This window comes from Passer domesticus, chromosome 19, assembly GCF_036417665.1.
Source record: "Passer domesticus isolate bPasDom1 chromosome 19, bPasDom1.hap1, whole genome shotgun sequence".
Taxonomy (NCBI): Eukaryota; Metazoa; Chordata; class Aves; order Passeriformes; family Passeridae; genus Passer; species Passer domesticus.
Window position 1 is genome coordinate 10,290,088 of NC_087492.1, and position 21,876 is coordinate 10,311,963.

The window sequence follows — 21,876 nt, forward strand, 5'->3', positions numbered from 1 at the left end:
GAAACCAAGAAAGAAAGAAAGAAGGAAGGATAAATAAGAGAAACCCACAACTGCCTGTTCCAATGAGCACTTTGTCTCTCGTGACCAAGGAGTAAAGTGTAAACTTATGAGTCTTGTAGCATGCATGCTATAAAAACCTGGGGTTCTGAAGCCTTCTGAAAATGGAGTGTGCGGTTTTGTATTGTCTCCATCTCAACTATGACACAGGCATGTGCCAGCTGAGGTGGCACTGGTTCATACACTGTCAGCACAGCACGGTGCTGTCTCTGCTTCAGGCTGTGCCCTGTGCACAGAAGGGTGGAGTCAGAGAGGTGGTGCACTGCCACCCCAGCTCTCAGCACAGGAATGAGCTCTGAAGCTCCCCACACCTCCCCATTCAGAGCAGGATCCTTGTGCCTCAGCCCTTTCCTGCCCTGCACAAGGCACCCAGCCCAGGGCCAGGCAGGGCCAGGCTGTCCTGGGGGTGTGCAGAGCTCCTGGCACCACAAGCCAGCACAGACAGCAGCAATTTTTAAATCCAGCTCTGTGTGCTGGGGCAGGATCCCTCGAGGCACTGGAGTGCTTACAGCTAGCAGGAGGCAAGTGGGGAGAGTGAGCAGGACTTGCTATCATTATTAATAATAATATTAATGGAAAAGCTCCCAGAGATCAAGGACTTGAAAATTAATTGTTCCTGGTTACAATATACAGCATGAAAAGAGGCTGCCTAAACCAGTAATGGAATTCTAGTCCCTACCTTATTAAATTAATTTTGTTTCAGATCTTCAGCTTTTTTCCCCATCTGTGCAAATTTTTTATAAATGTTTAAAAGAAGAATTACAAAGGAAAGATTAGGGAGAGTAGAAGCAGCAGTGATCCAGCTTGAGGAAGTTGTATGGAAAAGCAATAACTTCTGAGATACTGAAGCATTTTTGAATAAATATTCTTACATTTTATGACTATTATAATTCTATGTCAAATACCCTTATGTCCAGATCCAGCATTTCTTCTGCATTTTAATCTCCTACTAACTTCAATGCCACCATATTCAAAGGGCTCCATCTTGCCTTTCATGTTCCCAGTGGGATTTTGGATTTGTGAGGAATGAAGAAGTTTGTCATTTATGAGTGCATTGAACACCAAAAAAAGATGAAATGATGGAAGATCTGCTCCAGTTGCTTGGTCTACTTTATGGTACAACTCTGCATAATAGCCTGATTTACACATGGGTTTCCATTGTTGGTATTTTATTTATGCAACATTTTGAGCTGATAATTTAAAAACTTGGAGCATCTTTTGAAAGTATTACTTAAATAGATCATTCAGTTCTTAGCAGGGAGTCTATTTTTTCTTATGCAAGAAGAATGACATTATAGTTGCAAAGTGTATTGCAATTAAAAGGAATTGTTTTGATCAAAGGGAGAGAGAGAAAACATGGGTTTTACCCTTCTGTGGTTCTGTCCCTTCTCCTCCCCTGCCCTTTACAAATCATAGGAACAGTTACCCAGACAACAGACACTTGGATGTCTAGCTGACTCTTCCTTTCCCTGATAAGCTGGTAGATACTCAAGAACCAAGAATTTTGCACACTGGATAGTGCATCCCAGCTTGGGTTCCTGCTCAGTGCAACCTGAGAGCAGCTGGCTGCTGGGAATTTGCAGAAAGTGTGGTGGGAGTGGAGTCTGTCCTGTCTTTGCCAGGTGAAGGGTGTTAAAGGCTGTTACAGTCCAAAGTGTGAGCTGCTGTGCTGTGCACTCACCCTGAAAACAGGGAGCTGCTGTGACCCTTACTCAGCAGCCTCTTCTTCCTGCTGTGAAACTCACTGGGAATCTCTAAGGGACTCCTGGCTATTCTTTAAAAAAAGTGTCAAATATTCTCCCATGAGTTGAAAATATCTGCCTGTTGGGTGGCTTGTGCTGAAAGGGCTGTGTAATATTTGCTGGGTCCCCCGTGGCAGGGAGGAATGATGCATCTGACTCCATCTTATCAGAAGGCTAATTAATTACTTTATTATACTATATTATTCTATACTATATTACACTGTATTTCATTACATCTAAACTGAATCTGCCAAGCACTCAACTCTGCACACAACTGCACTCATTACTCTCATCTTGTGGCTGACAGTCTGACACACACACACACTGTCCTGGCCCTGATAGGTCAAGGAAACAAAACATCCTTGCTTTGGGTAAACAATCTCCATATTGCATTCTACTTTGGCACAAACACAGGCACAGCAAATGAGATAAGAATTGTTTTTCCTTTCTCTGAGGTTCAGAGAATGTGAAACCCAGAAATATTCTTGGGAAGAATTGTGCCTTGCTTTTCTCTGTGAAGAGAAATGTGGCTACAGCCTGTGTACCACCCTAATACAGGCTGTGTCCTAATTTCTCTGTTCTTTCACTTACCAGCAGAGCTGTGTGCACAGGGCATAATGCCTGCCATGGGGTTTGCTCAGGTCTGCAAACCTGGGTGTTTGTACCCTGGACCTGCTTTCTCAGATGCTTTGTGCACTTGAGAATTTGGTTTCGATTAACTCTTTCCTCAATTCTAATTTTAATGCCTCTCACTTTGAGAAGGAGAAAACCCCCACCCTTCTTCCAGTTCGCTTTCTCTCTTTCTGCAGTTTGTGCTGCTTGTGGTCTGCCCAGCCTGCCCTGGCTGCTGTGTGGAGAGCTCTGGTGACCCTGCAGCTCATGGGGAAGAGGTGCTGGGAAGTCCTGCAGAGGAATTCTCCATCAGGAGTTCCAGCAGAGGATTTGATTGCCCCCAGGGAGGAATTCCCCATCAGGAGTTCCAGCAGAGGATTCGATTGCCCCTGGGGATTCCTCTTCCTGTCAGAGGTGTGATGAGTCTGCTGCTGCTAGACTGGTCTCCTGTCCTCTTCCTTTGTACATTTGGTCATCAGGCACAAACCTTAAATTCTTGGCACCCTGGGAAACTCACTGATAAACCATTCCATTGGTTTATGGAATTGCTATTGTCATCACCCTGCACAGGAACAGACCAGGCTTGGACAGGGTCCCCATGGCAAGGGATATCAGGTGCCATCCAACAGTATTGAATAGAATGTTTCAAAATTACTTTTTTATAATATCAGTAGTTTGGGATATTTGATTTAAATAATCCGTGAATATTATAGAAGTCTGGATTAATTTTTTTTGCTGTTCTTGATATGGGAATTAATTTTTTTTCTGTTTTAACACTAGTAGAAATTAACAAAATAAATAACAAAATGACCCAGTTTTCAGAAAGCTTTGACTATTTATATAACTTCCTCTTTGTACTGGTTGCTGAAGAGCATTTGTTGCTTTTTAGATTTCTTCCCCAAAGAAAAATCAATTTTATTATGTTAGCACTGTGTTTTAAACAACTGTGCAATTTCTATTTCATTATTTAAAAGTGGAACAGCCTTAGAATCTTTTCATGGTAGAAAAATTAGTTAATAGAGTAAAGGCAGATGGAGGAAAAAAAAAAGCTTGGCAGGGAGTGGGGAGATGTGAGCCCTTCCAGGGAAGCCTGTTGAGCATGTTTGAGAGGAAATCTGTGCATGCATGGCCTTGTTCCTTTTGTCCTCTGGATCCATGTGGTTCATAGCCTTCATGAGCATGGTGAACCTCAATGACATTTAATGTATAACAAGAAATTATTTTCCTCATCTCACTTGGGGATATGAATTTATTACTAGACTCAGATCTGTTTCTTTTTTTCTTTTGTAAGGCTTTTTGGGATGAGAATTTCTTCCTAACAAAATTGAAGAGTTAATGCAGAGTTTCTTCTTTTCTGTTTTGCTATAGGTAGTTAATAATAACATCAAAAGAAAATAGGACAGTAAATAGGAGTAAATTCCAGACTGTGAGAAAACTGAAGAATGTGAAGGACTTGCTCTTTGTAAAGTATAACATATCTTGAGCTTAGTGAGTTTTTTGTTAGTCCCATATAATTATAAAAAACTAGTGTGGATGATTTTCTTCTAATTGATAACTTCAAATCAACAGTTCCTAGTATATGTGATAATCAGTTGAATTTGCATTTCTGGACTTGCAGTACAGTTTTGCAAGAATCCTTAGAGAATCTGTTAGTTCTGTTCCTCACTGTTCCTGGTAAGCACAGAATTGCAGAATTAATATTCCAATGCTTATGCCTGGTGATGGCAGAACAGTCAAATCATTACAAACCAGGTTTTCTTGGAGAAAATTTGTGATAAAAGTTTGTTAATATCTGTAGGCTCACTTTCAGTATAATTCTTTGTGTTCTTGTCATTTTTAATCTGCTTCTAGAATGGCACTGGAAAACAAGTAGCATTTGTAATCCACCTCTGCTCATGTGAAGGTGATGTAATTAAACATCTTTTTGACCATTATGGCAAATAAGAAATGACCCTGACCTGACTGAGGAACAACATTGATCTGGACTACTTAAAAGCAGCTAATGGCAAAAAGTCTTTAGAAGCAAATGCGTCTTGAAGATTGCCAGGAGGCAAGAGAAATTCCCCAGGGCTGCAGCTTTCCGTGGTGCACAACATGTTTGATCACTGATCTGTGCTGGCTGGTGTAATGTGGATTTATAAATCCTAATGGAACCAATTCCATTCCCCTTTGGTACAGATAATGACGCCCGGCATATTTAGTTTAAAGAAAAGTCACTTAAAAAAAGAGGTTTGATTAAGGTACACAAAATAGATCTTCAGTGGGTGCAAACAGAAGTACAAGAAATTCTATTTAATCCTAAGAAAAAGCTTTTTTACTGTAAGAGGGTGATCAAACACTGGATGTCTGAAAGGGACGTCCTTGGAGATACTCAAAACCCAACAAGACACAGCACTGAGCATGCTGTAGGCTTTGAGCAGGGGGATTGGACTAAGTGATCTCCAGAGGTGCCTTCAACCCTCAGTGACTCTTATTCTGTGACATAATGGTGGGGTAAAAAGATGAGCCACAGTCACCTGGCTTACCCTTTTCATACCATGGTCTTTTTATTAAGTACTGTGCTCCTCTTTCCTGCCCAGAAATGGTGTGGTATAGTTCAGCAGAAGAAGTGGTGAAGAGACAGTGAGTTTTACTAAGTTTTGGATTTCCATCAGTGTGGAGTGTAACTCATTTAATACTTGTTTATGCCTTCTCTGCCGGGTGGGAAGACAAATTCTGGATTAATTAGCTTGTGCAATAGTGGTTGTGCAGATCTGTGTGGGGTCTGTGCATTCTCTGTTCCTAAAAATGAGACAAGATTGCTGAAAATTTTTGGAAAGGAAAAGCATGAAACTGGAAGGGAAAATAATGGTCTTTGTGAATCACCTAGGAGTGTATGTTCATTCTGAGCACATACTTGGCTCAGCAGGTGGCATTATTTACTGACCAAAGAACATCAGTCAGCATGGCAAGCTATGGGCATTTCAAATCAGAAAAAAACATTATAATAAATACTTCCCCTGATTATATCGCTCATATTTTTAATTTATGGTCCACAGTAGGTGGAGAAGATTGAAATTATAGTGGTGATTAAAAATGAGCAGACAGAAACTCAGCAAAGTAGTCTGACAGTTTTGAGAAATATCCAGATCTAACAGGAAGAAATCTGCAATCACTGCAGTGCCTCATTGTGCATCCAAAGCACAGCTGCCAGTGTCTGGGGCTGGTGCCTGGGTGGTGGGAAAGGCAAGGCAGCAAGTCAGGAACATAATCAGAGATTAATGCTGTATTCTCTGCTTGTCCCCAAATGGTTTGTGAATGAACACACCTGGAGAGACAAAACCTTGCTTTTTTAGGATGTGCACTAAAGTTTCAGATTGCTTGAATTTGGTATTCAGTGGATACAAAAGATCATTCTGGGTAGTTATAGCAGACAGTTCTATTTTGTATTGAAATATTAAAACAGTACTGTAGGAATTGCTATAAAATCTCAAAAATTAAGAAGAATGGGACTCTCATTCTTTCAGGTGGTGAGAGGAGATGAAGAGAATATGAGCTTGACTGTTTGGAATGCTTTGACATGAAATAAATATGTAGCATCTCTAAAAGCCAGATGTGTGCCTTCTGCCAGTGCTTCCTAAAAGGAGAGGATTTGAAGGAGAAGAGGTCATCAATGGCTCATATTCTATGAAAAGTTGTGCATGTTTGGGAGATCAAAACACATCACTGGCCCTGCGTGGCCCACCAGGAGAGGCCTCTAGCAAAACCCAGAAAGTCAAAGAATTCAAAGAATGACTAGGTTGGAAGAGATCTTCAAGATCATCAAGTCCAACCCATGCCCTAACCCATGCCCTAAGTCATCTCTTCAGGAGCTCATGTGTGCAGGAGTTTAAAACCTGTGACATCAGTGTCACACACCAAGTACTCAGGTGTGCAAATGTGCCTCTGGGTGTTTGTAACACAGTCTGGGGCCTTGGTCTGTCTGTAGAGGAACTGTTTGGCCTCACACATTTTCAGGGATTCCCATCCAATATGCACACTCAGAGCCTTTGTCAAGTGCAGAGTATTACCCTGCAATTAAAACAAAGTTCTTCAATTAATCTAAGGTTTAGAATTAATGATAACAAATCTTAATGAAAGGCCTATGTAAATTTGGACAGTAATAATTCTCTAGCACTTTGACTTAAATCTGGGAGCTCCCTCCATTGACTGAACTCAGAGTCATCCTACTGTACATTTATCACTTGGTTTTTTAACAATAATTTGTCTTAACCTGCTGCAGAGCATTGTCTCTGAATCCACATAAACTGACAGTATCAAGTCTTCTGTTAGTTCTTTAAACTGAGGCTATGGAATGACAACTTCCAGTAGTCAGTGTTGTGTTGGAAACCTTGATAGGACTTAAAAATGCATTGATTTCTCCCTGATGAACTGCAGTTTGTGATCTTTAAATCTTGGAATGCTTTGCCTTGCAAGGAGGTGCTGCTGCTTTTCCTCACCAAATACAGAGTGCTGGACAGGAGAACAAACAGGACTTCATCAACTTAATGTTTGACATTTTTCAAGCATTATTCTCCCCCGCCTCTTATTTTAGTGCTGTATGGCTTTAAATGTGTGTGTTCAGAACAGGCAAAGACTTTTCCAGTACTGGAGGAACTCTGGTGTTCCCAATCCCCCTCATCTCTCTCCTTCTGACTTAGTTCTAGCACAGCAAAGTGACACATGCCATCTCTTGGTGATGCCATCTCAGCATTGATTAAAATGAACACTAATAATCACGGGGGTCCTTGCCTGCTGTTCCTTTTTGCTTTGCGTTGCACATTGCCATAAAAAGTCTTCAGTGTCTCTTTATTTCTTCCAATTTCAGTACTGCTTCAGTTCATGGACTACTGAAATCCAGCTGTGAAGGACAATTTTGTCTGAACATGAATTACTTTTGATTTCCAGATTCTAATTAGGTGGTTAATTACTTAGAACCATATTGTGTCATTGATGACATTTAAATTCTTAGGGTAATTACACAAGTGTGTGAAGCTAAAAAATATTCTTTGCAGTTCTGTAAATCTTGCTGGTTTTATAATACAGGTAAGAAATGGAGCATCATCATTCTGAGGACTTCAGTTTCTGTAAATTATGTAACTGTTAGTTGTGTACTGAATTTATCTGATATTTTAGAGCAACTCAGCAATATAAAATGAATTGTGGGTTCCATATAACCATACTTTGGTGGGCAGAGTAAACATTTACTGAATTGTTTATTCATAGTCTGTATTTTTAATTTGGCTTCATGCAATGCTTTTATTTTGGTCAAATTACATTAGCTATGGAGTCTCTAAAGGCATGTAGTAGCAAGTAGAAGTGGTAGAATCAAAGAAATAAACCAAAAAAGCCTCTCCCCCATCAAATCACAACCTCCTTCTTCACTCCAGTTGATATTAGCCAGGCTATCTCTAAAGATGTGCTTCTCTAAAGGTGTGCTGTGTCCATCTGTGCTCTATCCTTGTGAGGGGGAGTCTCATCAATCACTACAGAAGAGCACATGCTGTTCTGTAGCTCCACAATGGCTGATCCAGGGGCTGTGGGGGTCAGGACCTGCCCACCAATGTCCAACACTCCTGGTGGGGCTGGTGGCTGCAGCTGTGTTCATGTGCTGACTCCATGGCAGGAGTCAGACCATGGCCAGGATGGAGCTTGGATGGGGTGAGTGCTCTTGGTTTGTGTGGTACTGAAGAGTCAGAGCCCTTCGTATTTCAACACACGAGTGCCCTGAGATCCTGAATGCTCCATTCCCAGCTCCAGGCCTGCCTTTCCTTCTGGTACCTCTGCCCCTCTTACTCCATTCCCAGACACTTGCCAACCTACTTCTAATACAGGTGAATTATTCTGAATCAACTTCACTGGGTCATGGCTTGAAGATGTAATTGTCACTCCAGCTGAAAGACTGAAGTGGGAAAAATTAATTATAATGTACATTGCAAGCTTAAATACCTGAGACAGAACTAGAGAACTAGAACTGTAGTTGTCTGAACAACTGGGAGTGCAGCTTGGTAGAGCTGAGCCTAACCAGTGATAGAGCAGCTACAACAACTTGTAAATGTAACCAAGTTGCAAATCAGTCTGAATATTTTCAGTGAACTGTCAACACATGGTCTGCAAGCATGAGTTATTAGTGAATAGTTTTGTGTAATGTATACCTGCAGAATTTCACAAAATGTTCAAAAAGAGATGAAAGGTGAAATGCAGTGAATAAATTATTCATAACAATTATTCACTTAGGTCTATTCATCACTGAGATGGGACAGAATTATTGACTGGACATGGAAACAAAATTTCATTTCAGAGAGATCATATTAAAATACTGGTGTGTTAGTGTAATTATACTGTGACTGTAAAGACTTTACTATTCTGCAGTAAAAGATGCCATGGGCATTGCTGCAAGATTGATATTCTCCATGGCTAGTACACTGGATTTTTCCTTTAGCTGCATACTGGAATATAGGTACACCATTGATCTCTTCCCTTAGTGAGACAAATTTTTGCCTATTTCCTTTGTTTATTATTTACTGATAGACAAACTGTGCTCAGCTGGATGGAAGGGAGACTGGTTAAACTGGAAGAGGTAGATATGTGGGCTTTAAGCATTGTTTCTTGTGTTTGGATGCCAGTCTGCAGCTCCTGTGATGTGTCAAGGAGGGTGCCTCCTCTTACCACTTGCATGTTCAGCATGTGAGCATGGGTGCTGCTGCTCCAGCTCTATGGGTGTGAATATCTGCACTGAATAACCTGGCCAGCAGGTTGGGAGAGCAGTTAAAATATTATCTTTGGTGCAGTTTCCATCCACATACAACCACTGGATCTAAATGGTGATTGTAAATGTGTATTCATGTTGCTCCTACGTAGGGGATGCTTCCTTTAGTCAGCTCCTTAGATTTTTGAAACATTTTCCTCTTGATTTGCTTCATAAGTTGCAAAATGAATACTAGCATGTCTTGTGGAGCATATGCACGGATATTTATTATTGGCATGACCCTAATAATCCAAGTCTTACAAGAAATTGATACGCCATTGTGCCAGGAGCTGCTTTTCTGCAAAAAGATCTTTTATTTCCTGGAGCTGTCCTGTGTAGTACAATCTGTCCATGGGCTCTTAACTCTGCAGTCCTCATAAAACATTGGTGTATTGAGGTATAAATAATTTTTCTCCCCTCAGCCATCATGTTTTCCCGGCACTGTGAGCTCCTTGCTGTGTGATCCATCTCCTGCAGGTGTGCTGTAAGCATGGGATCACAGAAGGGTACAACAGGTTGTGAACACCTTGCCTGAGGGACAGAACATGGAGATAAAATGAGCTGTCTGATTTTAGCATCACAAATTGAGCATTGAGCCAAGCAGTTAATTTCAGATCAGGACTTGAAATAACTTTACTACTTCTCTGCTCTTTCCAGTTGTCCTGGGCTTATTTTCAAAATTACATACTAGAACTGCTGTTCATCCATTGCAGATGAGCACATACTGGTTTGTACTGGAAGGCCCAATTTTTTCCACCCCAGTTAAAGATGTTGGCCTAAAAACAGGAAAGGGTCACATGGACTGCAGCAACAGTTTGAGCTGTATTAGCTGTAGCTTTGGCTGTGGTTACTAAATTGCTTTCACTTACCAGTGGTAAACAGTCTTCCAGCAAGAAGGGAAGCTTTTCAAAATGCTAATAAAAGCTTTAGTGCTCCATCATCATCATCTTGCAGAAAACAATGTCTAGATCAATCTATCTCCTTCTAAATCTGTAAAGAAACAAAATTTAAACTCATTTTGCCAAGGCCAAATGTCAATCATAAGAAAAAAATCTATATGAAATTTTAATTGCAAGATGTTCAGTGCAAATTTAATGAGTGAAATAAGAGATCTGAGAATTCAAGCATGCTCAGCTCATGCATAATGTTGACTTAAATTGGCTCTCTAGAGGTGCAGGGAATTGCGTTTTTAGAATTTACACACTGATAGAGCAAATGTACTGGGCCCTGTAGGTTAAGGTCATAAATCAGAATCATTTAACTGCCTTTGAGTGATTGCTACAGACTATAATGGTTGGGAGAACTGGCTTCATCTACAAGTGATCACTCTGCTTGGATTATTGAAATGCTATTCAATATTCATAAATCAGTGATCATTAATCCCCCAAATAGTTCCTGTCAGCTTTCTAAATAAATTTCCTACTGGCTAATTGAGATTGAAGGAGACTAGCTTGCACTGGTTCAGGATCAGGACAAATGAGTGCTTTGCCTACCTAGGATCAGAAAAACATCTATGGGGGAAATTGAACCATAGTGGGTACATATGTGGCTGCTAAAATTGTCACATTTAAGCTGTTAACTGGAGAAGCCTTTCTTAGCAGGTTTTGCTCTCATGAGTTACAATGACTATAAAAAGACTTTATTTTTTATGATGAAGACATTTGTGTGCTAAGCATCAGCAGCAACTAAGATGCCAATGGGTGGCATTCCTCACTGCAGAGTGGGCAGGTGCAGAGAGACAAGGACCTGCAGCCCCAGAACTGCATTGGTGCAAGATGCAGTTCTCTATAAAGAGGGGCATTCTCAAGCTACACTTACTAGTGATTGACAGGAACCCAGGAACTACAGAAAAGCACCATAAAAAACAATTACCCCTGTGCCACAAATGCTTTATGAGAAACAAATGTTCCTTAAATAGGAAATTTCAGATTCAGTTGAATCTGAAATGAAAGAAAGAAGTTAAAGTTCATAGCTTTGGTGCTGGGATGTAATTGACGTGTTTTAACTGTGTTGAGGTTTTTATTAGCCACACATATTAGTGTAGTTTAATGTTGTTTACCACTGTAGCTCCTAATATTTGAAAGGGAAGAATATTTTACAGATGCTAATGGTCTGTGTTACCCTTCCTACAGCAGCTGTGAGATGGGATTGCCAGCTTTCAGCACTGAAGGTGTCTGAAAGCAGAGTTCTGAGCTGTAGGGGATCTGATTTTGGAGCCCATGTCTGATTAGGAGCCATGTCTGATTTTGGAGCCCATGCCTGATTTTGGAGCCCATGTCTGATTTGGGAGCCCATATCTGATTTTGGAGCCATGTCTGATTAGGAGCCCATGTCTGATTAGGAGCCCATGCCTGATTTTGGAGCCATGTCTGATTAGGAGCCCATGCCTGATTAGGAGCCCATGTCTGATTTTGGAGCCCATGTCTGATTTGGGAGCCCATATCTGATTTTGGAGCCATGTCTGATTAGGAGCCCATGTCTGATTAGGAGCCCATGCCTGATTTTGGAGCCATGTCTGATTAGGAGCCCATGCCTGATTAGGAGCCCATGTCTGATTTTGGAGCCCATGTCTGATTTGGAGCCATGTCTGATTTTGGAGCCCATGCCTGATTTTGGAGCCCATGTGGTTGCTGGGAGTCCTGGCCTCAGCACCATGAGTGTGCAACACCTGAGAGCTCAGTGATCCTGTACAGGACCACGAGAATGGCCCACGTGTCTGAAAAATGCCATCCTTGGCTCAGTTCCCTGAGGTGGGATTTTCTGTTGGGTGTCCTGAGGAGATGAGGGTTCTCTGCCAATGCCTGGTGAATGACTACAGGTGTCTGTCTGCTCTTCCTGCCCACTGGAAATTTTGGTCCACTTGGGCCAACTTCCACAAAATGTAATGGGGCAGGAGGGGCCTTACAACTATCAGATTCCTGCAACCAGACAGGGGAGAAAAGACCTTCCTTCTAATGCACTGACTAGGGAAATTGGACCTTACTGCACAGGAAATCCTTTTTTTTCATAGTTTGGCTGTTCACAGAACTCCTTGTTTTTTTTTTCTGTGGTCCTGTTGAAATGTTGCTGTTGCCATGGGCTTGGAAAGCATCTATTTCTTAAAAAAGCCCCATTATTGTTTAAATGCTGCTCCTCTCTTAGTTTCCATCTTCTCTCCATTTCATTTATGTGTGTATTTACTTTTAGGAAAAAAATACAGGAAGAAAATGGAATATTTAGTAAAGAGCAATAGAAATATTGTAGAAATATAGCATTTATAGGTGCTAGCACTGGCAGGGATGCTACTCCATTGGCAAGATGATGTGCAATATCAAAATCTCAGAGGAAAGGAGGGATGCTCACACCTTGTTGGAATTATCTCAGAATATCTTTTGTTAATAGGATTTACTGAAGATGAGCTTGAGAGAAGGATTTATTTTTTTATCTGTTTCTTAAATGCAGGACTTAAACCAGAACTGATGTGTATCTAGATTCCTTTCATATCAGGACTACCAGAGCTCTGGGTAAAAAGCTAATTGTATCAAAAAGCCATACTTGATTTGGCAAAGAGCAATTATTTTTGAAATATGTATGAAAGGATTGAGCAATGTATTTAGGAATAAGCATTTCTGCTGCAATCTAGGCTTTTAGTGCTCTCAGCACTGACCAATGCTGATGCTAACATATATTCTTTAAATACACAACTAATTTCAATTAAAGTTTAGGATGTGATGAAGAAGTTTGAGGGGAAAACCCCAGATTTTTTCTCTCTTTCATTGTTGTTCCACTTGTATTAGCTGCAGCCCAACCCTTCTCTGCCTGGCTGCTGTGCTAAAATATAAATGTCCATCCTGTTAGACAGTTAAACCTTGGGCTGGAGCACTCCCCCAAATTCACTGACATCAGCTGGTGTTTTATTGCTCTGAAATAATAAATTCAGATGGTCAAGGTTGGAGTTTCTTCTGCTGTGAAAGTTTTTTTCTTTCTATTACAGATGCTTCTACATGGGACCTGTTTTTAATGGAGAAATATTTCTATTTTATGCTATATCATTATTTAATTACTTTGCTTGGTGTTGCAGTTTTGTTAGTGATAAACTGTAAATACCTTTGTAATCTCTTAGGCTTCTTCAGTCAGAGAAGAACAAGGTCAAGAGACAAAAATGACACTGTCATTGCAAAGTCTATCCAGCTGCAAATAATCAGCTGTTTATCTGCATTAATTTTTCCACATAGCACCAAACTGTGGGTTTTTTTTGCAATGGTTTATTTACCTTTTAGCCTTTTTGTATGCTTGAAACTATCAGCACCTGGTTGTAAGGATTTTTAAATTTTTATTTCCATTACTATACCTCCAGTTCTTACTTCCATTTGCTGTTGCAGTGGTTTTTCTCAAAGAATAGACTGTGATTCTGGGGAGCTTAGCATCAGTAGGGAGCACACACTAAACGGAAACATGGATATTCTCATATCTGCATTTTTCATGCTAATTTGTCACTGCAAAAATTGGTTGTGAAATGATAAATAGCCAAACCTTGTTATGTCTTGTAAACAGTCTAATCCCATTGTCGTGTCAGATCCTCTAATCTTGATCCAAGTTTTGTCTGTTCATCTAATTAGCTTTTTCATTTATTCCTGGCAAATTTCTGGCTCTTGGTGTTACTGGGCTGGCTCTTGAGGCTGCTGAGGTGGAATGATCCATACGGCTCCTCGTGGTTTTAAACAGAAACATCTGTCAGAAATGAACAATTCCTTGGCAGAGCTAGCAGGGAGCAAACTTGCATGTCACAGCAGTGCTGTTGCTCCAGAGTGGCTGAATTTGGTGAGATATTCTTGGGGATTGCAGAGCCCTCAGAGATCAGCTCTCCCTGCCAGGAGAAGCTGTGGGAAGCACTGGTGACCTTCACAGAAAAAGGAAAACGAGTGGTACTGACTTATTTCCATTCTTTGTTCATGCTTCCTTCCTTTCCTTTCTCAAGAGGAGATTTCAGCATTTTCTTCTTACTGGCTGAAGATGAACTTTAAATTTAATTTTATGTTTTTTAAATTTTTAAAGTCATCAGGGACTTTTTCTGAAGTGTAGAGCAATGAGTTCAAATACTGTCCTGAACAGAGATGATTCTGTAAATTAGAGCCTAACTTAAACTAATCTGGAAGAAGGATACACATCGGTAGTATGCACATGAGAACATAATCAACATAAAGAGGCAAAACCCCCCTGAAATTTGGAGTTATTTATATATATATATATGCATACATATATAAATAACCCTAATTTTCAGGTTCTTTTTGTCTCTTTATGTTTCATTGTGCCAGCCATCCTTAAACAGTGTGGTTTCAAAAGAGGAGTTACTTCCTTGGCACTGAGTCTGCTACCATTTAAGCCACCAGAAACACTTCACTGGTTTAAGGGAGTGGCACTGTGGCAGTGAGGGAGTGTCTTGGTTTGAAAAGCGAGGTGTCTGCTAAGGAAGGCAGGAGCCTCCCTTGAAACGGAAAATGTAAACTCCCCTTGCTCCAAATTATAATAATTTTGAAATTAAGGGACTCTCAGGCAAAGATATGGGAATAGGAATAACAGGTCTTTACTAGGGAAAAAAAAAGAAAAAATAAACAGAAAATGCAGTAATATGAAAAAAGCACTGCCATAGTTAGAACAGACCTGACCTCCTGTGTTCAGGGTGGTGGCACAGTCCCATTCCATGGGGGCTCAGCCCTCCTGCAGTGCCAGCTGTGCTTCTGCTGGAGCAGGGATCCTGCACAAGGGAGGAGTTTTCCTCTGCAGCTCCAGGGCTGCTGGAGATGGGCCTGCTCTTCCTCTGGCAATGCAGGGTAGGAGAAAGCTGCTCCTCTGGCAATGCAGTGGGCAAAGGCTGCTGTGCTGTTCCAGGCTCAGATTGGATCCAGGTAGGAATGCTTGGCTCCTGCCCTGGGCACAGCATCTCCCCATGGGATGCTGGAATTTGATCAGCCCTGCAGGGACACTCAGTGGCCATGGACAGCAGAGATCTCCTGGAGGGAGGATTGGCTGTGGGAGAGATAAAGAAAACTTCCCCATGAACAGCAGAGAACTGCCCCAGCTCTGACAGATGGGGATAGAACACACACCCCCAGCCACATCTTTCAACCTGACAGGGAGTTGGTCAGTGCCTTTCTTTCCTTAGGCCATTGCTTCATGGGAATACCAGGAGCCACCAGGCAAAGGACATTAGTCTGTGGATGTTTTAAATTGCATTGTGGTCACAGGCCTTAAAGGCCTTCATGAACCTGCAAGGCAAATCAAACACAATTTCATTGCAGTCCCTTTTCTGCAGAGCATTGCATTCAGCTGGGGCAGCAGCTCTCCTGTGCTGCAGTGGCTCGTGTGGATGTGATGGGGAGCATCTGCTGTGTGCCCACAGTGCCAGGGCTGCAGGGGACACAAAATGTTGCTCTGCTTGGGCTGAGCCATGATACAGAGCCTGTGGAGACCAGAGAGAGGAGCTGCCAGCACACGTGTGGCACCACAGGAGCTCCTGCAGGAGGGCATTTGGCAGAGTGCTGACAGGAGATTGACAAGATTGCTGCCAAAATCTGTTCCAGTATTTATGTAGCCGAGCAGTCTGCTATGTGTTGGAGTGGTTGTGCTGCATCTTCTACTAAACACAGGCAGTGCAAATTTAAGTTGGATGGAACCTGTGACATGTAAAGTGTAAGAACTGCCAGTACTGCCTTCATCCTCCTGGCACAGAGCAGGTCAGTGCTCCACATTGTGCCTGCTGTGAGTCAGGAACTGCTGCAGTTTGTGTCTCCAGCATGGACAAAACTGTGCAGAGCAAGGTGATTGTGGGGCTTTTCCTTTGAGCCAGGGCTGGGAGCCCACTCTGGGTTGGTACCCAGTACAATCCTGGGCATTCATGATTTCCTGGGGCAGCTTGTTGCTGAGGCAGAGCTATGCTTGTAGGACCACTAATGAGTGATTTATGCACTTTCTGGTGTTTCAGCTGGCAGCTGGTTATCAGTTGATTCATACTCTTTAATCTGCCTTAACCTAAAGTTGTCAAAATCTTGTTGAGCCTGTATTAAAAAAAAAACAAATCCAAAAAACCCCCAAACAACAACAACAACAACAACAACAACAAAAAAACCCACAAAAAACAAAAAACCCCACCAAAACCAAAAAGAACCAAAAACCCCAAACCAAAACAAAACCAAACCACCCTAACAGAAAACTTGAACCAAATCCTTGATGAATGGAATTGTTGTCTGATCAAGTCATGTATGTAGCACATAGAGGTTATTCCAGTCCTCTTTACTCCAGATTCATAGGTAATAGGATGATGTACTTAGTAAATACTTCCAGCAGAAGATGTGAATTTTATAGATAACAGCAATGTGTGAAGCAGAATCATGCAGCTTTGGTCTGCAGGGAAACTTAGATATAGCTTAAGCATGATTCTTAAACATTTTTGCTTTGACTCACAAAGTTGGAAAGTTATCCTTGGAAAATGGAAACCATGTTTTGTTTTTGTTCTGACTCATGCAATACTTGGATCAGTTTCTGCTGAGATAAGATTGTTTTGATCTGAGATGGTTTGAATTACCAGGACGTGAATTTTGAGTGAAAAAATGTTTTAATGGAAGCAGTAGAATTGGTCCCAGTGTCTTCAGTAAGATGAAGATGTTCAGTTAGAAGTTTTACAGAAACCATGTTGCAGAAACCATCCAGGTGTTCACTTTCCAGCTCTGTATCCAGGCACACTCAGGTTCCAGGTTGGACTTAAATGACCTGTAGTTAACAAGGAGCTCAGTTATTGTTTGCACTACATGTTTCAGTGCAGGGAGTGACTTTTACCTCATTCTACACTAATTAAACATGCTATCTCTAATTTTTGTGGCTGTCAAAAAAAGGGGGAAAGAGAAGTGATGGATAACGCTTATAGATTCAATATTAGATTATCTTTAGAAGTTCAGTTTTCACTTAAGGGAGACTGCACATGCACAAAAAAGCATATGTTATTTTAATGTGTAAATCAATAAAGCTGCCTTGTTTTTTTTCTGGTTTTATTCCAGTATTGATGGGATTTGTAAAAGTCTTTTTGAAAACAGCATCCTGTCTGTCTTGGGTTTTCAGTAGGAAGGCTCAATCAATTTCTCTGGGAAGGTTTTGAAAGACTATAAACCAAACAGATTTGATCAGTGATTCTGAGAAACAAGATTAACCTAAGTACTGATGTTTTCCAGCCAGGCCCTTGTATGCTTCTGGAATATGTGCTGAGCTCTGGTTAAACTCATCAGCCCCTCCTGAAATCAAAAGGTCTGGGAAATGCAGAGTTCAGAATGGTCAAACCAATCATTCCTTCTGACTTGAAACCTTTCCTGCCTTTGACTTTTTATTTGGGGAAGACAGAAGGAAATAACAGTAATATTTTTTAAAAAGGGTAATGGAGAATAGGAAAAATCCCCATTTTTTAAAAATTACTTTTTCTCTTGATAGTGCATGATGGCTGATTTTGCTGTGCAACAGCATGGCACCCTCAGAAATAAAAGGAAAAAGAACATCTGTACAGAGGAGCCCCTGGGATGAGTGTGTGTGGGGAGCTGTTCTCAGTAAAAGGGACTATAATGATTATATTTCTGAAATGATTGAGACTAATAAATGTTGATATGTAAAAAGAAATGATCCTTTTTTATTAGTCCATTGAGGTGGACTATAATTTTTTTATGTTCAAGCTCTGATCAGAAATTGAAGTGACATATGGAATCAGAATTGAAATACAGCTCCATGGAATACTTTGTCAGTAGGAAAAAAATGCATATGATAAAGCTGCTGAATTTTTGGCATCAATTACAACACCAGCTTGTGAGCACTGGTGAGAGACATTTAGGCCCAGGTTTCAGCAGCATTGTGTTCTGAATGAATGGAGAATTTTAGATAACTGCATTTCCTTTTTCTGTTCCAAGTATGTGTGGGTATTCTGCAGGGTTTTTATCAGATTGAATTGTAATCAGGAGCAGTCATTACATTGCTGCTTGGAAGGATAATTCTCAAGAATCAGAAATTAGAGTGAAATTCATGCTTTTACAAACTTAGAGCTTTTAATCCTACCAGATTTTTCTGGATGTTTCACAGCTTGGTTCCAGTACACATTTGAGAAGTGTAAATATTCTCCAGCTGAAACAGAAGTGCCCAGGGCTAGGGCCCAGGGGACTCAGTTTTGTTCTCTCTTGGCTGGAGCTGGTTTTAATGGCAAATTATTCTTTTTTTGGAGGGCACAAAGCTGAAGTCCAAAGATCTCACAACTTGCCTAGGATTGTGGTCAAATATGATGACTGAAAATAAAAACCTTGATGATGCATAATTCCACCTTGGATGACATTTTGGAATTAAATTATCCAGTGATACTCACTAAGCCTGGCACGTTCCACAGGGAGGATCACAGGGTACAATGCCAGTGTGGACACCTCCACGCAGGATGGCTTCCCAGGAGCTGAAAAACCTGCCCAGACCAAAACTTCCATGAGAAGTGACAGTCCCTCTGGGGTCTGAAGGTACAGTGGGTGCCACGGGTGTGAGTGTGCCCAGCTGGATGGACCCTTCAAGCCAGTGGCCATGTGGTAAGAGAGCACAACCAGCAGCAGTGTCTGGGATCTGTGAGAGGACACAGGGTGTTGTGTGCTGCTGTCACAAGCTGAGCTCAAGTCTTGCCTTAGGTCTTTGCAAGGAGAAGGTAAGTTTGCTTCCAGCCCTGCACTGACTCACTCAGATAACTCACTTGGATTCTCAGCTCTGCTTGGGGCAGGAGGAGGAACCTTCTTCCTCCTGAAAAGTCCTCATGTGACAGATGCAATGTCCTGGGGCTAGAGAATGCGGAGGGAGAGAGTTTACAGGCAAGTCCCAGGAAAGGCCAACCATGCAAAATAAATCTGATCATGTAACCCCACTAAACTGATGCTCCCAGAAGGGGGTGAGGAATTGGAGACTTCCTACTGAGAGGCCCCATTTGTCATCCAGATATCTCTAGGGAAGTCTGCCTGCTGGCAGCTTGCTTCCAGGCTGTCACAAGAGGCTGCTGAGGCTGGTCAAGCCTGTGGATTCTCATTTCTTCCTACTCTTTCAGGTAGGGGTGAATGAGACTGCAGAGAGGTGATGCTAGAAATATCAAGAGGGACTTTATATACCTTGGAAGAATGTTCAGAGAGTCAGGAGATGAGGGTCTGCTCCATCTTTGAAGTTAGAGAGGAGGATTTGAGAAAAAGGAGGTGAACCAGTTGAGTGACTGGCTGCAGAGCTGGTGCCATGTTCAAGGTCTTGGGCTCTATGATTTTGGGTATACCTTCAAGAACTGGGCCTGCTGACAATTTAGGCCCTCAGCTGGCCAAGTGAGGCAAGAATGTCCAGGACAGCAAACTGGCTGGACTTATCAACAGAGCCTTAATCTACATTTTAAAAAGATTCAAAATTTCAACCATTTTCCTATTTGTAAAATCTGCTGTAATTTTCTTTCCATTCCATCTTAAAAATACTTCAAATTTTGAAAACATTATAGTAGCTCAGTATAGTATTTGCGGGTGCCCCATTGAAGACAGGAATGATGAATCTGACTCCATGTTCTCAGAAGGCTAATTTTTTACTTTATAATATTATATTATATTAAATAATACTATACTGTACTATACTAAAGAATACAGAAAGGATACTTACTGAATGCTAAGAAGATACTGATGCAAACTCCTGACTCTCTCCAGAGTTCCAACACAGCTTGGCCCTGATTGGCCAAAGAGTGAAAACAACTCACAGCAGAATCCAATGAAACAATCACCTCTGGGTAAACAATCTCCAACACATTCCACATGAGCACAACACAGGAGAAGCAAATGAGATAAGAATTGTTTTCCTTTTCTCTGAGGCTTCTCAGCTTCCCAGGAGAAAAATCCTGGGCAAAGGGATTTTTCAGAAAATAGGAATGTTACACTTCAATTATTGCAGCAAACATATTGCACAGCTCTGTCCCTTCTGTCCTATTTCTTGATGTTCAAGAGTCCTTTCTCTTCTAGCATGACTCCAGTTCAGGGACTGGTGGTGGTTTATGAGGAGCTGTCTTTCAAGGGCGCAGACACTTTACAGTAATTTTAAATTTCTTTTTCTTCCTACTCTGTAAAGCTCTTTCCAGGCTCTCTCCTCCAAGTTTAAAGTGCCATGTGCTCTGTACTATTCTAAGCTTTTCTTTTGGCAGGGAGAGAAAGGCAGGCCTGTTGTGCTGTAATAATAGTCACCCTCATTCTCTGAGGGTGCCGTGTGTTGTGTTTTGCAGCCAAACATATTTCTGATTGTGTGATACCTAAATCTACTACCCAATATTTCCCATGCTTAAGTTTCAATAAAAGCCATTCCAGGTTGCCTGTATTCCAAAGAGAGTGTGTAATCTCTTTATTATGCCTGGCCTGGCTTGCTGGGCACATGAATAAACCTGGCTGTGTGTCATGATGACTGTTTGTATTGCCTGACAATAATTGGAACAGAGGTAAATAAAATCAGTGTTTTGTCTTCCCTTAGATTGGACTCATCAGCAGATGGGGAATGCTGCCATCCTTTCTTTATTTTTGGCAAGGACCTGCAGAGCTGACAGACCCCTGCTACAATGGAAAGAGATGGTTCAATAATGTTTAGGGAAGAACTAATAATATGTCAGTTATTCCTGCAATGCTTGGAATATGGTTTAATTTGATCATTTAAATGCATTTTTTTTTAAATCTTAAAGAAACCTGCTTTATTACCTGCCTCCTGGTTTGACATCTGTGTAGCAAAATGTGAGCATTTGGAATATGCAAACTGAAATCAAAGTGTAGAATTCCCTTTGAAGCTTAGTTTCTCACTCTTTTTCCTCCCCATCTTTTAATATTCGGCCTGCTGTAATTTTATTTTTCTGAAATTTTCTGTGTAATTGAAAGAGTGCTAAAGGAACAAAGCAAATATTTACATTGCACAAATGCCACTTGATGTGATTAGTTAAAAGCAATCTATTTAAAATTTAATATGTGTATTAAACATATGCACGCACACACAGGAAAGCCAGTGGAATAAATTCTGAGTTTAGGTTACCCAGGCTGTGAAGAACACAGAACCTGTGTTCTGTGTGTCTGGATAAGGATTTTTGACCTTTAGGTTTAAGGAGCAAACTCAGCCCTAATTCAGTTCAAACACAAAAAGCATTTTCAGCCTTGTGGTGCTGCCTGAGCCTTGGTGTGTGTGGCCCTGGCAGGAACCTCCCCTGGAGCCCTGGGCTGCTTTAACCTGGGTTAGGGGCCAGATGTCCACTGGCTCCTAGACCTGTGGAATTTATTCAGATGAGCAAGAAACTGGCCTTGACCATGTGCTGCCTGTCCCTGCCTGGTGCAGGGGGGTCCTGGGGCAGCTCCTTCTCTCAGAGCAAGGGGAGAGCAGGGATGGGGCTTGGCTGGGTGCTGCCCAGCGTGGGATACCTTGAAGCACCTCGATGCAGTGCAAATGAGGCCAGTATTCCTCTCTCAGGGCTACGTCTGGAGCCCCTGTGCTGCTCAAGGATCAGATTTTTCTATCTGTAGGTCTTACACGTTCATGAACTGGTCCATGTGTGAAGCTGCTGCATGATTTGAGCAAATGGGCAGTCACGAGTTCCCTTTCCTGCTTTGCCTGAAGCTTGAGGAAATGTTGCTTTTATCTGTTCTCTTTTATGTCTGAGACAGAGATGGATGAGTAGGA

At 41.5% G+C, this 21,876-nt stretch overlaps 1 long non-coding RNA gene across 1 annotated transcript; it reads right to left on the reverse strand.

Moving 5' to 3' along the window:
* Window positions 1-15,761: 15,761 nt before the first annotated feature.
* Window positions 15,762-19,908, reverse strand: LOC135283823 (uncharacterized). Its single transcript, XR_010349440.1, has 3 exons — window positions 19,840-19,908; window positions 18,545-18,634; window positions 15,762-16,923 (listed from the first exon to the last, which is right to left on the reverse strand). It is a non-coding gene; the product is annotated as an uncharacterized LOC135283823 (long non-coding RNA).
* Window positions 19,909-21,876: the final 1,968 nt, after the last annotated feature.